Source organism: Tachyglossus aculeatus, assembly GCF_015852505.1.
Source record: "Tachyglossus aculeatus isolate mTacAcu1 chromosome 12 unlocalized genomic scaffold, mTacAcu1.pri SUPER_6_unloc_2, whole genome shotgun sequence".
Lineage (NCBI taxonomy): Eukaryota > Metazoa > Chordata > Mammalia > Monotremata > Tachyglossidae > Tachyglossus > Tachyglossus aculeatus.
This window is the reverse complement of record NW_024044829.1, coordinates 11,670,804-11,686,617: the sequence shown is the minus strand read 5'-3', so window position 1 is coordinate 11,686,617 and position 15,814 is coordinate 11,670,804. Positions and strand designations below refer to the sequence as shown.

Sequence of the window (15,814 nt, the reverse complement as noted above, 5' to 3'; positions counted from 1 at the left end):
AACAGCACTAGTATCACAGGTTTCATCAAATTTAACTTTAGCAAGCAAGGACACATTGAGGAAGATGAAAGCTATGTGTCCTGCATGCCATTTTCAAATGCAGTTTTGCCACACAAGATCCAGCTAGAGAGCAAAAAATTGGCAAAAGGGAATAACTTTTTATGTTTGATATCATGCTTTCAATAATCCCTAGAAGAAAACCAGGAAGCAACAAAGTATATACTTCAATCAGTGTTGTGGTACTAATAATAATGATAGTTAATGCTGTAAGATTTTTTTGGTGAGGTCAGTAAGTAGCTGACAGTTTTTGCTTGTCTTGTTCATCATTTCTTTGCTGAGTGAAGAAAGGAAGTGGGGACCCTCTCATAAGAGGTTCATTGTGTCTCTTACGATCTCCTTCTTGGGTGTCTTCAGTTTATGATCCTCAATCAATAAATCGTATTTATTGAGCGCTTACTGTGTGCAGAGCACTGTACTAAGCGCTTGGGAAGTACAAGTTGGCAACATATAGAGACAGTCCCTACCCAACAGTGGGCTCACAGTCTAAAAGGGGGAGACTAAGAACAAAACCAAACATACTAACAAAATAAAATAAATATTACTGCTCTTAGAGTTAAAAATGCAAATAGTAATGGCAATGGCCCATTATCCATTTCCTTTTCACTTCCAGAAATAGGCCTTTCCTCCATCCCTTCATTCAAGTAGTCCTAGTGTCCCATCCTTGCTTGCCGTACCAATATGTTTCCATATCCAACCTTGGAATGGTGAATTTTCTGTGTCCTAAATTGATTTTTAAAAAATCCCTTAAGGGTGATTGTACTAACAACTAGGTAGGAGCAGAAGAATGTGTCTTCTCATAGGAGAAAATGCAAGTTTCCTTAAATCACTTTGGCCTTTTGCCTTTCAAACATTTCTGACATCTGAAGAGCAGGCTTGCCTCATCCAGACTGTTGATCTGTCAGTTGTTTTTGGTGAGTGATATGATTGTTCTCCTGTGTTTTTCCACTTGATGTCATCTGTGGAGCTGTATTTGGGTACATATGTGGTGTCCTTGTTGTAGTGGCTTTGGGAAGGTTTATCTTCTGGAGAAGGAAAAGGTGATTTATGTTTACTAACTTCATTGTTTGAACTTGAACCTTTCATTTAGAGCAAGCTTGGGGGTGGAGCTTTGAAGGGGTGGGGTTTAGGGGAGGAGGGAGAAGCAGAATGAGAGGGAGGAGAAGGGGGGAGAGGAAGAGAAGGGAAGGAAAGAGATGGTATTTATTGAGCACTTCCTTTGTACAGAGCACTGTACTAAACAACCGGGAGAGTACAGTACAACAGAATCGTTAGAAATGATCACTGCCCACAACCAGCTTACAATCTAGAGGCAGAGAAGAGGGGTGTCATGTAAAGCAGCACCTACTTCGTCACCACCTCAACTCTGTCCCTCGCTGGGCAGTAGACTGTCGGGGGCATCTACACTGCTCCCCTGTTCCCCAGCCTCAGAGTGGGGTGCCTGCTTGCATCACTCCGTGGAATCCCATCACTATAGCAGCTGGTTTTGGTTGTGACTATAGAGTTCTTAGCTCTGTTCACACCCAGCTCCCACTCATAAAAATAATAATAATGATGGTATTTGTTAAGTACTTACTATGTCCCAAGCACTGGGGTAGATACAAAGTAATCAGGTTGCCCCACATGGGGCTCACAGTCTGAGTCCCCATTTTACAGATGAGGTAACAGACACAGAGAAGTGAAGTGACTTGCCCACAGTCACACAGCTAAGTGGCGGAGCCAGTATTGAACCCACGACTTCTGACTCACAAGCCCGTGCTCTTTCCACTAAGCCAAGCTGCTTCTCATGATGCAAGGACTTAAGCCTGGACCCTACTCCAGGCTGAAAACAGGCTCCATTTGCACTGTGTTAGACCCCAGGCCCTGCTCCTGAAGCGAGGACCCAGTCTGCATTTCTCAGTTCCTGTGGCACCAACAGACTCCAGCCCCAGCTAGCAGTTGACAAGAGGTGGAGCCACCACTGTGGCTCTCCCTACAGATCTTTTCCAAATACAAAGGTAGGGCAGGCTACCTTGCTACACTTCATGCCTGAAAAACTGTCTGGGAGAGGCTGACATCATACCCACAGGGCCAACCATGGAGATGATGGCTCCTCTAGCTTCCTATGGTTCACGGTTGTATTTATGGCTTAAACGCACCAACATCTCACTGTCCTAAGTTTCTCCTTAAGGCTGTAAGCTCCTCATCTAGACGTTCTTGTGGGCAGGGAAAGTGTCTACCACATACGTTGTATTTTACTCTCCCAAGTGCTTAGTACAGGGTTCTGTACTCAGTAAGGGCTCAGTAAATACCGTCAATCGATTGCACTTAGTTTGGAAATTTCCTGTGACCACCTCACCTCTCATAAATAGAGTTTCCCACCTTTCTTTGTAAAGGCACTGGAGTGAATGCCCTGGCCTGGATTCATGCTCCAGGCCTATCCATTAAGTTAGACCTTAGATTCCTAGTCATGTGATCAGAAGTTATGGATAACTTGTTACTGAGAGCAAGGTAGGGGTTATGGTAGGATGGGGGAGACTGGAAGTGGGGCAAGATTTTGGTTTAAGGACATTTTTTTACCACTACCAGGAATTAATGTTTTAGATATCTGGTCTATGTTCTTATTCTTTTGATGTATTTCAAGGAAGCAGTCATCATTTGAATCTATAGGAGGTATATTGCCGCTGGGTGAGTTCAGAATGCGTTTGGCTTATCAAGTCAGAGAGCCCACTTTCTAGAATTTAGTGCAAGGCCCGTTAGACCTGTCACAGATTAGTACTGCTTTTTCATTTGATGGTGAAAGCGTGTGGAAGCTGTACTTTTCCTTAAGGTCATCCTTTAATATTTGGATCATATACTTCCTTGCTCAGTTCCAGAATACTTGATTAACTGAAGTGTGCTGAACATTTTTTTCTCTCTGAAACATGAATTGAGTCTTCTTTATCTCTTTCACATTAGGATAACATAGTCACAGGAAAAGTCTTATCACAAACTTGCAGGGCGGGAAGGTGATTGGGCCAATTTCAATCTTAATGGTATTGATCCATGGTGTGGGAAAGGGAAGGAATAAGCAAACTTTGCTCTTTATATCAATGTTTTGTTCAATTTTGTTGAAAATCTGGTAGACGTTATCCTTATCTAAAGGTTCATAAAGGGCATACATGGAAATGTATTTACTAACAGAGGGTTCCTGAAAAGCTGTGGAATGTTTTACCCGTATTTTTGGTCTGATTATTTTTTTCGTACAGGAAATATGCAAAAAACAATGAAGTGTCCTTCTCTCAAATAGAGTGAATTAATATTTAATCTGCAAGACATGATTTTAAAGTTACGCAGTGGGGATTTTGAGTTGATTTATTTGATTTCTACTGGCACATATAGGCATATCTAAGCAATCAACCACTCAGTCACCAATAAGTGATATTTATTGAGTGCTTACTGTGTCTTGAGCTCTGAATAAAGGGCTTGGGAGAGAACAATGCAGTAGACTTGATAGACAGTGTTACCTGCCTGCATGTCTGGAGGGGGGTTACTGGTGGAGGAATGGGAGAGCACAAGTATATGTACCTAAGTGCTGTGGGGTTGGGGATGGGGTGAATATCAACAGAAGCAGTGGCCTAATGAAAAGGGCATAGGCTAGAGAGTTGGAAGGTATGTGTTCTAATTCAGGCTCTGCCACTTGTCTATGTGTGACTTTGGGCAAGTCACTTCACTTCTCTGGGCCTCAGTTACCTCATCTGGAAAATGGGGATTAAGACTGTGAATCTCATGTGGGACAAACTGACTACCCTGTGTCTACCCCATCACTTAGAACGATGTTTGGCACTTAGTAAGCACTTAAATACCATTAATCAGTCAATCAATCAATCACTCAATGGCATTTATTGCGTGCTTACTGTGTGCAGAGCACTGTACTAAGCGCTTAGGAAGTACAAGTTGGCAACATATAGAGACAGTCACTACCCAACAGTGGGCTCACAGTCTAAAAGGGGGATACAGAGAACAAAACCAAACATACTAACAAAATAAAATGAATAGAATAGATATGTACAAGTAAAATAAATAAATTAATAAATAGAGTAATAAATATGTACAAACATATATACATATGTACAGGTGCTGTGGGGAAGGGAAGGAGGTAAGATGGGGGGATGGAGAGGGGGACGAGGGGGAGAGGAAGGAAGGGGCTCAGTCTGGGAAGGCCTACTGGAGGAGGTGAGCTCTCAGTAGGGCCTTGAAGGGTGCAAGAGAGCTAGCTTGACAGATGGGCAGAGGGAGGGCATTCCAGACCAGGGTGATGACGTGGGCCGGGGGTCGATGGCGGGACAGGCTAGAACGAGGTACGGTGAGGAGATTAGCGGCAGAAGAGTGGAGGGTGCGGTGTGGGCTGTAGAAGGAGAGAAGGGAGGTGAGATAGGAGGGGGTGAGGTGATGGAGAGCCTTGAAGCCCAGGGTGAGGAGTTTCTGCCTCATGCGCAGATTGATTTTTTTGGAGATTTTTGAGGAGGGGAGTAACATGCTCAGAGCGTTTCTGGACAAGGACACTCCGGGCAGCAGCATGAAGTATGGATTGAAGTGGGGAGAGACACGAGGATGGGAGATCAGAGTGAAGGCTGATACAGTAGTCCAGACGGGATAGGATGAGAGCTTGAACGAGCAGGGTAGCGGTATGGATGGAGAGGAAAGGGCGGATCTTGGCAATGTTGTGGAGCTGTGACCAGCAGGTTTTGGTGACGGCTTGGATGTGAGGGGTGAATGAGAGAGCAGAGTCGAGGATGACACCAAGTTTGCGGGCTTGTGAGACGGGAAGGATGGTAGTGCCATCAACCGAGATGGGAACGTCAGGGAGAGGGCAGGGTTCGGGAGGGAAGACAAGGAGTTCAGTCTTGGACATGTTGAGTTTTAGGTGGTGGGCAGACATCCAGATGGAGATGTCCTGAAGGCAGGAAGAGATGCGAGCCTGGAGAGAGGGGGAGAGAGCAGGGGCAGAGATGTAGATGTGGGTGTTATCAGCGTAGAGATGATAGTTGAAGCCGTGGGAGCGAATGAGGTCACCAAGGGAGTGAGTGCAGATCGAGAACAGAAACGGACCAAGCACTGAACCTTGGGAAACCCCCACAGTAAGGGGATGGGAGGGGGAGGAGGAGCCTCCAAAAGAGACTGAGAATGAACGACCGGAGAGATAAGAGGAGAACCAGGAGAGGATGGAGTCTGTGAAGCCAAGGTCGGATAGCGTGCTGAGGAGAAAGGGGTGGTCCATAGTGTCGAAGGCAGCTGAGAGGTCGAGGAGGATTAGGATAGAGTATGAGCCGTTGGATTTGGCAAGCAGGAGGTCATTGGTGACCTTTGAGAGGGCAGTTTCCGTGGAATGTAGGGGACAGAAGCCAGACTGGAGGGGGTCGAGGAGAGAGTTGGTGTTGAGGAACTCGAGGCAGTGCGTGTAGACAACTCGTTATTATTATTATTAAGCGCTTAAGAGGTTTGGATCCCTATGCTTCAGTTTGGTAAAGTGCTCAGCACACAGTAAACACTCAATAAATACTACTGGTTGATTGAAGGAAGGATTAGTAGGAAAAATGAGGGTTTAGTTAGGGAAGGCCTCTTGGGGGAGGTGTGAGTTTTAGTAGGGCTTTGTAGGGGTGTGTGTGTGTGTGTGTGTGTGTGTGTGTGTGTGTGTGTGTGTGTGTGTCTGATGGTGGGGGGGATGAAAATTGCTTTGCAATTAGACTTGATTTCACATGTTTTGGCGAGAGCACTATTAAGCAATGTTTTCTAACAATGGGAACGTTTTTGGATAGGGAGTGAAATGTCGGAATGAAAGGTTGTACACATGGACACGTGTTTTTGAATGTAGTGTCAGATATGGGAAAGTACTACAGTGGGATTCATGGTCAGGGAATGAGTCTATTCATTGTGATATTGAACTGGGCCAAGTGCTTAGTTCAGTGCTTTGCATGCAGCACTCAGTAAATACGATTGAATAAATGACTTTCCTTCGGCATGGATTGAGGGATAGGTTAGGGATAGGGATTGAGGTTGTGAGCCCCACATAGGACAGGGACTGTGTCCAACTCAATCTTTTTGTATTCACCCCAGCGCTTAATACAGTGTTTGGCAGACAGTAAGTGCTTGAAAATATCATTATTATTATTATTATTAATTCAAATAATTCCAAGGATGCCTGCCATTGAGAATTGCCCCACCCAGGTGTGCTATGGCATGGCCAGTCATAAATTTGATAAATACATCAACGGATTATGTAGTCAATGCATAATGAATTTGTTTTCTATTCTCGAGAATGTATTGTTTTTCAAGTTTTTTATGAGTCTCTTTTTTATGAGAAAAAGATGCTTCTACAACTTGGCTTATGACTGGATTTAAACCAAAATGTCAAACTACAATGATTGACCTTTTGTTTTTCTTTCCTTTTTATGTCAGACCAAAAAAGTAAGTGAACTTATTCATATTTTCAAAATATTGTGTCATTTTATTCCCATGCTGAATTTTGGTATGTTAAATGAAATGCTAAAAAGTAGCTTTATCTTTATGGATCAAAGTTAATTAAAGTGGAAAATTTTGAATCCTACTCCTAGAAACAGCAGGCTTACTCCAACTGTGGATTTGCAGAAGAGTATGAAGTATGTGTTCCTCAAGGAACTTAAATTTTAGGGACTTTTTTGTTGGAGGGTGTTAGAAATGCCTCGATAAATAATGAATTCTTGTTTGGGAACTGAGGGTTGGGATTAGACAGGTGTAGCAAAGTAATATGCAGAAAGAAAATAAATACCAATCTCACTCTAATTGTAAACATTAAGATCATCTATACCTTAAAAAAACCTTACTAACATTGTGTAGTTGTAAATGGGGTAACTGTCTTAAAGTAAAGTATTGGCAAGATTGTAGCATTGAATAAATAAATGAAAACAGCACCAAGCCCTGTGGGTAGCTATTAGAACAATCCGACAAAGTATAACCACTCTATGTCCACAATGCTAAAGGCGTTGTCAATTATTTAGTTACATGTTCGTCTTACCAGCTGTGCCTACACAAACTGATACTGTTACCATTGGTACTATCATTGTGAATCAATCATTCATATTTATTGAGCACTCATTGTGTGCAGAGCACTGTAATAAGTTCTCGGTATAACACAATGTGACAGAGTTGGTAGATATGTTCCCTGTCAGCAGCTAAAACTTGCATTCTTTTTCCCTCTTTTGTCCACTCCCATTGTCCTCTCCCTCACTCTCTCTCAGAATAGAAAAATATCTTGAAGGCAGCAGCAGTTGGGAGAGGAGTATATCCCCCCCCACAAAAGGCATCGATCAGTTAAGACGAACAGCAATTATTGTTATTATTTAAAAAACTGTTTATCTGGGGAAGTCATTTAAGAGGTGTTTTGGGGTTTGTGTGAGTGACTTGTTGAGGATGACTGTGTTCAAGCGTTAGCCACAGATATGGTGTGTAAGCCCAGTTTGGAAAGCGGTATTATGAGCATCGTTTAAGCGAACATTTAGGATCTAAAGCTCGTTGGAGTTAATCAACCCAAATATGCAGTGGGATTTGACTGAGACTAGGGGAAAAACAAATATAATAATATTCTGACGTACGTTATTTCCTTTGCTTGGTCAAAATTATCTTGGTGGGAGTTTTTTAACTGATAAATGCATAGACTAATAAGCAACAGTAGGATCTTCTAGATGTATTATAATTATTGATACAAGTGGAATAATTATCTGAATACACCAGATGTTTATAAAAATTTTCTCAGAGGTTAAGTTGTAAGATCAGGGGATATGTATAATTTTCATCCATGTATATTTTCCCATTTCTTAGTGCAGTATATTAATCAATCAATTAATCAATGGTAAGCATTCATTCATTCATTCAATCGTACTTATTGAGCTCTTACTGTGTGCAGAGCACTGTACTAAGCGCTTGGGAAGTACAAGTTGGCGACATATAGAGACAGTCCCTACCCAACAGCGGGCTCACAGTCTAGAAGGGGGAGACAGACAACAAAACAAAACATATAAACAAAATGAAATAAATAGAATAAACATGTACAAGTAAAATAAATAGAGTAATGAATATGTACAAACATATATACATACATACAGTTGCTGTAGGGAGGGGAAGGAGCTAAGGCGGGGGGATGGGGAGGGGGAGGAGGGGAAGAGGAAGGAGGGGGCTCAGTCTGGGAAGGCCTCCTAGAGGAGGTGAGCTCTCAGTAGTGCTTTGAAGGAAGGAAGAGAGCTAGCTTGGTGGATGTGCGGAGGGAGGACATTCCAGGCCAGGGGGATGACGCGGGCAGGGGGTCGACGGTGGGACAGGCGAGAACGAGGCACAGTGAGGAGATTAAGGGCAGAGGAGCGGAGGGTGTGGGCTGGACTGTAGAAGGAGAGAAGGGAGGTGAGGTAGGAGGAGGCAAGGTGATGGAGAGCCTTGAAGCCGAAGGTGAGGAGTTTCTGCCTCATGCACAGATTGATTGGTAGCCACTGGAGATTTTTGAGGAGGGGTGTAACATGCCCAGAGCGTTTCTGCACAAAGACCATCCAGGCAGCGGCGTGAAGTATGGATTGAAGTGGGAAGAGACAGGAGGATTGGAGATCGGAGAGGAGGCTGATGCAGTAATCCAGTCGGGATACGATGAGAGATTAAACGAGCAGGATAGAGATTTGGATGGAGAGGAAAGGGCGGATCTTGGCGATGTTGTGGAGGTGAGACCGGCAGGTTTTGGTGATGGCTTGGATGTGAGGGGTGAATGAGAGAGCAGAGTCGAGGATGACACCAAGGTTGCGGGCTTGTGAAACGGGAAGGATGGTAGTGCCGTCAACAGTCATGTTCCCTCTGTTGGGAGTCAGGGAGAGGGCACGGTTTGGGAGGGAAGATAAGAAGTTCAGTCTTGGACATGTTGAGTTTTAGATGACAGGCAGACATCCAGATGGAGATGTCCTGAAGGCAGGAGGAGATACGATCCTAGAGGGAGGGAGGGAGAGCAGGGGAAAAAATGTAGGTTTGGGTGTCATCAGCGTAGAGATGATAGCTGAAGCCGTGTGAGCGAATGAGGTCACCAAGGGAGTGAGTATAGATGGAGAACAGAAGGGGACCAAGAACTGACACTTGAGGAACCCCTACAGTAAGGGGATGGGAGGGGGAGGAGGAGCCAGCCAAAGAGACTGAGAATGAACGGCCGGAGAGATAAGAGGAGAACCAGGAGAGGACAGAGTCTGTGAAGCCAAGGTTAGATTACGTGTTGAGAAGAAGGGGTTGGTCCACAGTGTAGAAAGCAGCTGAGAGTCAAGGAGGATTATGTTACAGTAGGAGCCGTTGGAGTTCGCAAGCAGGAGGTTTTTGGTGACCTTTGAGAGGGCAGTTTCCGTGGAATGTATGGGACGGAAGTCAGACTGGCGGGAGTCGAGGAGAGAGTTAGCATTGAGGAATTCGAGGCAGCGCATGTAGACGATTGGTTCAAGGAGTTTGGAAAGGAATGGTAGGAGGGAGATAGGGCGATAACTAGAAGGTGAGGTGGGGTCAAGAGAGGGTTTTTTGGGGAATGGGAGAGACGTGGGCATGTTTGAAGGCAGAGGGGAAGGAACCAGTGGAGAGTGAGCAGTTGAAGATGGAAGTTAAGGAGGGGAGAAGGGACAGAGCGAGAGATTTCATAAGATGAGAGGGAATGGCGTCAGAAGCACAGGTGGCCAGAGTAGCACTTGAGAGGATGGAGGAGATCTCATCTGAGGATACTGCTGGGAGGGTTGGGAGAGTAGCGGAGAGGGTTGAGAGCCGGGGGGTTAGAGAAGGGGGGGAGTGACTTTGGGGAGCTCAGACCTGATGGATTTTTTTATTAGTGAAGTAGGAGGCCAGATCGTTGTGGGTGAGTGAAGGAGGATGGGGAGGAAGAGGGGGCCTGAGAAGGGAGTTAAATGTACGGATGAGCTGACGGGGATGATGGGCATGGGTGTCAATAAGGGAGGAGAAATAGTTTTGTCTGGCAGAGGAGAGGGCAGAGTTAAAGCAGGAAAGGATACACTTGAAGTGAACGAGGTTGACATGGTGTTTAGACTTTTGTCAGCAGTGTTCAGCAGATCGAGCATAAGAGCGAAGGAGGCAGACAGTGGCAGTGATCCAGGGCTGTGGGTTACTGGTACGAGAGTTCGAAGGAAAAGGGGAGCGAGTGAGTCGAGCTGAGTAGAGAGGGTAGAGTTGAGAGCATTAATCTGATCATCAAGATTGGGTAGAGAGGAAAGAGAGGCAAGGGAGGCGAGGCGAGGCGAGGTGGGGTGTGAGGCGCTGAGAAAGATGGACGGGGTCAAGAGAGCGGAGATCTCTGTGAGGAGGTAATACATATTTACAGGGGAAAGGACTGTGAGTGATGAAGCAGGTGAGAAGGTTATGATCAGAGAGAGGGATTTCAGAGTTGGTGAGGGTGGAGACAGTGCAGTGGTAGGAGATGATGAGGTCGAGGGTGTGACCAAGTTGGTGAGTGGGTGAGGTGGGGTGGAGCAAGAGGTTGGCAGTGTCAAGGAGAGATAGAAGGCGGGCGGCAGAGGAGTCACCAGGGATATCCATGTGGATATTGAAGTCTCCAAGGATCAAAGTGGGCATGGAAAAGGAGAGAAGGAAGGTGAGGAAGGGGTCAAAATCGTTAAAGCACTCAGTAGGTACCATTGTTGATGATGATGATGATGATGATGACGATGCTGTGAGGGTAATGTAGCAGTGTAACCCCCTCGGTCTTCCCTGTTCTCTGCCCTCAACTCACCAGCTTGCATGCCCTCCCTTTCAATGAATCAATCAAACATATTTTATGAGTGTTTGCTCTGTGTGGAGCACTGTACTAATAATAATGGTATGTCCAAAGTGCTTATTATGTGTCAGGTACTATTCTAAGCCCTGGGGTAGATACAAATAATCATGTCACAAAGTTTCTGTCCCACATGGGACTCACAATAGGAGGGAGAACACATATTGAATCTTCATTTTACAGTTCAGGAAACTGAGGCACAGAAAAGTTACGTGATTTGCCCAAAGCCACCCAGCAGGCACGTGGCAGAGCTGGAGTGAGAATCGAGGGCCGCAGAATCCCTGGCACATGGTTTTTCCACAAGGCCACTGTTCTAAAGGCTTGGGAGAGTACACCATGTCTCCGCAACATTGCCAAGATACGCCCTTTCCTCTCCATCCATACCGCTACCCTGCTCATTAAAGCTCTCATCCTATCCCGTCTGGACAACTGCATCACCCTTCTCTCTGATCTCCCATCCTCGTGTCTCTCCCCACTTCAATCCATACTTCATGCTGCTGCCCGGATTATCTTTGTACAGAAACGCTCTGGGCATATTACTCCCCTCCTCAAAAATCTCCAGTGGCTACCAATCAATCTGCACATCAGGCAGAAACTCCTCATCCTGGGCTTCAAGGCTCTCCATCACCTCGCCCCCTCCTACTTCACCTCCCTTCTCTCCTTCTACAGCTCACTCTGCACCCTCCTCTCCTCTGCTGCTAATCTCCTCACCATACCTCGTTCTCGCCTGTCCCGCCATCGACCCCCGGCCCACGTCATCCCCCGGGCCTGGAATGCCCTCCCTCTGCCCATCCGCCAAGCTAGCTCTCTTCCTCCCTTCAAGGCCCTACTGAGAACTCACCTCCTCCAGGAGGCCTTCCCAGACTGAGCCCCTTCCTTCCTCTCCCCCTCATCCTCCTCTCCATCCCCCCATCTTACCTCCTTCCCTTCCCCATAGCACCTGTATATATGTATATATGTTTGTACATATTTATTACTCTATTTATTTTACTTGTACATTATCTATTCTATTTATTTTATTTTGTTAGAATGTTTGGTTTTGTTCTCTGTCTCCCCCTTTTAGACTGTGAGCCCACTGTTGAGTAGGGATTGTATCTATATGTTGTCAACTTGTACTTCCCAAGCGCTTAGTACAGTGCTCTGCACACAGTAAGCGCTCAATAAATACGATTGATGATGATGAGTTGATTGGAATGTCCCCTGCCCAAAAGTCTAGAGAGAAACTTACAATGCCTGATCATTGCAAATTTAAGGCTTTTATCCAAAAGCACTGCCCGGAGGCACTGAAGCCCCGGGAGCCAATCCCACACATCAGGTCATCACAGATCCAGCCTAACTGTTCCTTGAACCGGCTTTGGATTCAGTTCTGATGACTGACTTCCTACTGTATGTTTGATGTGATCAACTATCGGTATAAGATTTCCAGCTAGGATTAGGTTTCTAATTTTTAGGTCTATGTGATACATTTTTGGTTATTACTTTGACTCAGTATGTATGAGTTAAGAAGGTACCTGTTGGTATTTTGCAGGTTTCCTGTACATGAAATAATCAAAATCCTTTTGTTAACAAGAAAAGTCACATTATATACTCTGAATATAGCCCATAAATTCTTAAAGAAAGTGGGAAGAATCTCTGATTCACAGTGCTACAGTTTCATTACTTCTACTTCACTTTTTATAGTAGTTCCATTCTATAAGCATTGTTTTCTTTTTATATTGCGGGTGACATTTCTCGAGTGAAGCTTTCATTTAAAACCATATGACAGATGACTATATTAATGCAAACTACATGCCCGTAGGACATTTCGTGTAACTGATAAAACTGTTTGTTGCATAATATTTAAAAAATATGCCTATCATAGTCTAAAACTGAATTAATTTTTCTTTTAAGGGATACCACTCGAAGAAGGATTTTATTACCACCCGAGGACCCTTAACTAACACATTAGATGATTTCTGGCGTGTGGTCTGGGAGAAGAATGTATATTCCATCGTTATGTTAACCAAATGTGTTGAACAGGGCAGGGTGAGTGTCTTTAAAAAAAATTAATTTCCTTTTTTAACTTGAGTAACCTTTGCCACCCAGGAGTTCAAACTACAGTGCTGTAAATTCATGATACTTCCCTGCTGCCTCGCTCTACTTGTGTGGAATCACAGAAAGTCACATTTCCTCCGAAAGGCCTTCCCCATTTAAGCCATCTATTCCTCTCCCTCTCCCTTCTATTTATTTTATTTTGTTAATATGTTTTGTTTTGTTGTCTGTCTCCCCCTTCTAGACTGCGAGCCCGCTGCTGGGTAGGGACCGTCTCTATATGTTGCCAACTTGTACTTCCCAAGCGCTTAGTACAGTGCTCTGTACACAGTAAGCGCTCAATAAATACGATTGAATGAAATGAATGAATGAATCTGCTGAATTGTACTTTCCAAGCACTTAGTGCAGTGCTCTTCACGCAGTAAGTGCTCAATAAATGCGATTGAATGAATGAATGAATGAATGAATGAATCTGTACTTAGATCTGTGACTTTTGGGCATTAGATGTTTGCCCCACTCTCAACCCCACAGTCCTTATATATATATCTTTAAATTCTGTATGGTAAATTGTTTACATTAGTTTTATCTTCCCCTCTAAACTGTAAGCTCATTGTGGGGAGGGAATGTGTCTGCCAACTCTGTTGTACTCTCCCAACTGCTTAGTACAGTGCTCTGCACATAGTATGCGCTCAATAAATACCATTGATGTTGAAGATGATATTTGGGTACATGGTTCGAGGCCTGTGGTACCGCTATTCCCAGTGTGTCATGGGTGTGGCTTTTCCCCTGCCCGCTACAGAGCCCTGAAGACCTATGTCCAAGGTGGCCAGAAGGTTATCCCCATCTCCCCAAAGCCCACGGAGCCAGACTGGTCAGAGTTGATTGGGTCAGTGATGTGGGTCTCTGAGTTTCCATGACAACATATAGTATTAGAATGTACTCACCTTAGGGTTTAGTATAGTGCTCTGCACTCAGAAAGCACTCAATAAATGCTACTGACTGTCAAACAGCATGGCTTAGTGGAGAGAGCACGAGCTTGGGAGTCAGAGGATGTGGGTTCTAATCGCAACTCCATCACTTGTCTGCTGTGTCACCTTGGGCAAGTCACTTAACTTCTCTGTGCCTCATTTACCTCATCTGTAAAATGGGGATTAAGACTGTGAGCCCACTGTTGGGTAGGGACTGTCTCTATATGTTGCCAATTTGTACTTCCCAAGCGCTTAGTACAGTGCTCTGCACATAGTAAGTGCTCAATAAATACGATTGATGATGATGATGATGATGACAACTTTATCTTCTATCTACCCCAGCGCTTAGAACAGTGCTTGGTACATAGTCAGGGCTTAGCAAATACCATTAAACACCCCCCCCCAGAAAAACCTAACATTGGCCCATTGGTTTCCATGGTCTACAGCACTATTCTGTGGTTTATGGGTCATTTTCCCTGGTCTGTGAAAGGTACAGTAGCTTAAAAAAGAAAATGCATTTTCTTCAATTAGGTGGTTTTTGTTTTTAAACTTCCAAGTAAAAATTGGAAAAATTCACATTTAAAAAGTTTACCAGTCTCATTGTTTCTTACTGTAGGTAAATGCAGGGTTTAAAGATGGCGAGTAATAGTACTCTTTTATTTTGAACTCTAATGACTGCATATGCACTCTGGAAGTTAACTGTCCAAGAAGAGTTGTAAGAAGTGTTCTTCTAAGAAGTGTTCATCTATACTGAGTTTCCAGTAAAGCTAATGTTTGGAGATGGCCTTTGTGCCACGAGAACTACAAATCTCTTGTGTATTCATCTCATAATGAAAGAACACTGTTTTATTCATGGAGAGATTACTGTAAGGTTGGCACTGGAAACTGTTATTAAATTAATGGAAACAAAGTATGCATGGTATTGAGAATTACCCTTATCTAATAATTGTGGCATTTGTTAAGGGATTTTTTTGTCCAACCACTGTAGTAAGCACTGGGATAGATAAAGATAATCAGGCCCCTCTAAGGGATCACAGTCTCAGTAGAAGAGAGAAAAGGTATTGAAACAGCTGTTTGCAGGTGAAGAAACTGAGGGAATACAGAAGTGAAGTGACTTGCCCAAATTCATGTAGCAGGTTTGTGGAGGAGCTGGGATTAGAACCCAAGTCCTTTGACTCCCAGGCCTGCACTCTTTCCATTAGTTCTTGCTAGCCAGGGATCCATAATTGGAATGCTGGATGAGGGGACCTAGTGTTCCTGAAACCTGATTTTCATGCATTCTCTCCTTCACTCACCATTTCCACTATTTGTAACATGATCTTCTCAGCACATTGGTTTACACAGCTTAAGAAGAAAAATTGTTATAGACACTGTGACTAATGCCTTTATTGGCATTATTCCAAATAGTCATTTCTTATTTCCTCTACATAATTAATGTCAGATCTATCACTTATTAAGTGAGGTGCATTTGGTGCCACATGTGCAGGAAAAAACTACTGATTTCTTGGGCTTTTCCCTAAGTGTGCTAGATGGGCAGGGGAAAATCGGGATTTTTTTGAATATTTGCATGATTGCCTTAAATCGGGAATAAATGTCTCCTCAGGGATACTAACATGATGTCTTTTTTCTTGCATTTTAAGTAATGAGCAAAGGATTAAATAAAGCTCCTGCTTACTGAGACAAATAAATACTAAGGAGCATTAGTCATCTAACAACTATATTTTATTTTGTTCACTGCCAATGGACGCAGTGTGGCATAATAGACAAAACCAGAAGGGAAACTCAGTGGTTGATTGTTCAATATGTGATTCTGCCATTCATTCACCATATGAATTTGGGGAAATTGTCCCTGTGCCTTAGGGTTTTAATACGTAAGTGAGAAAGTCAGGACATTTTGAGCAAACAACTTAGTACAGTGCTCTGCACTCAGAAAAGTGCTCAATAAATTTATGTTCTAAGGGCCATGTTAAAT

At 44.0% G+C, this 15,814-nt stretch overlaps 1 pseudogene; it reads left to right on the top strand.

Moving 5' to 3' along the window:
* LOC119921359 overlaps positions 1–14,488 on the top strand; it is a 41,185-nt pseudogene extending 26,697 nt beyond the window's left edge.
* The last annotated feature ends 1,326 nt before the right edge of the window (positions 14,489–15,814 follow it).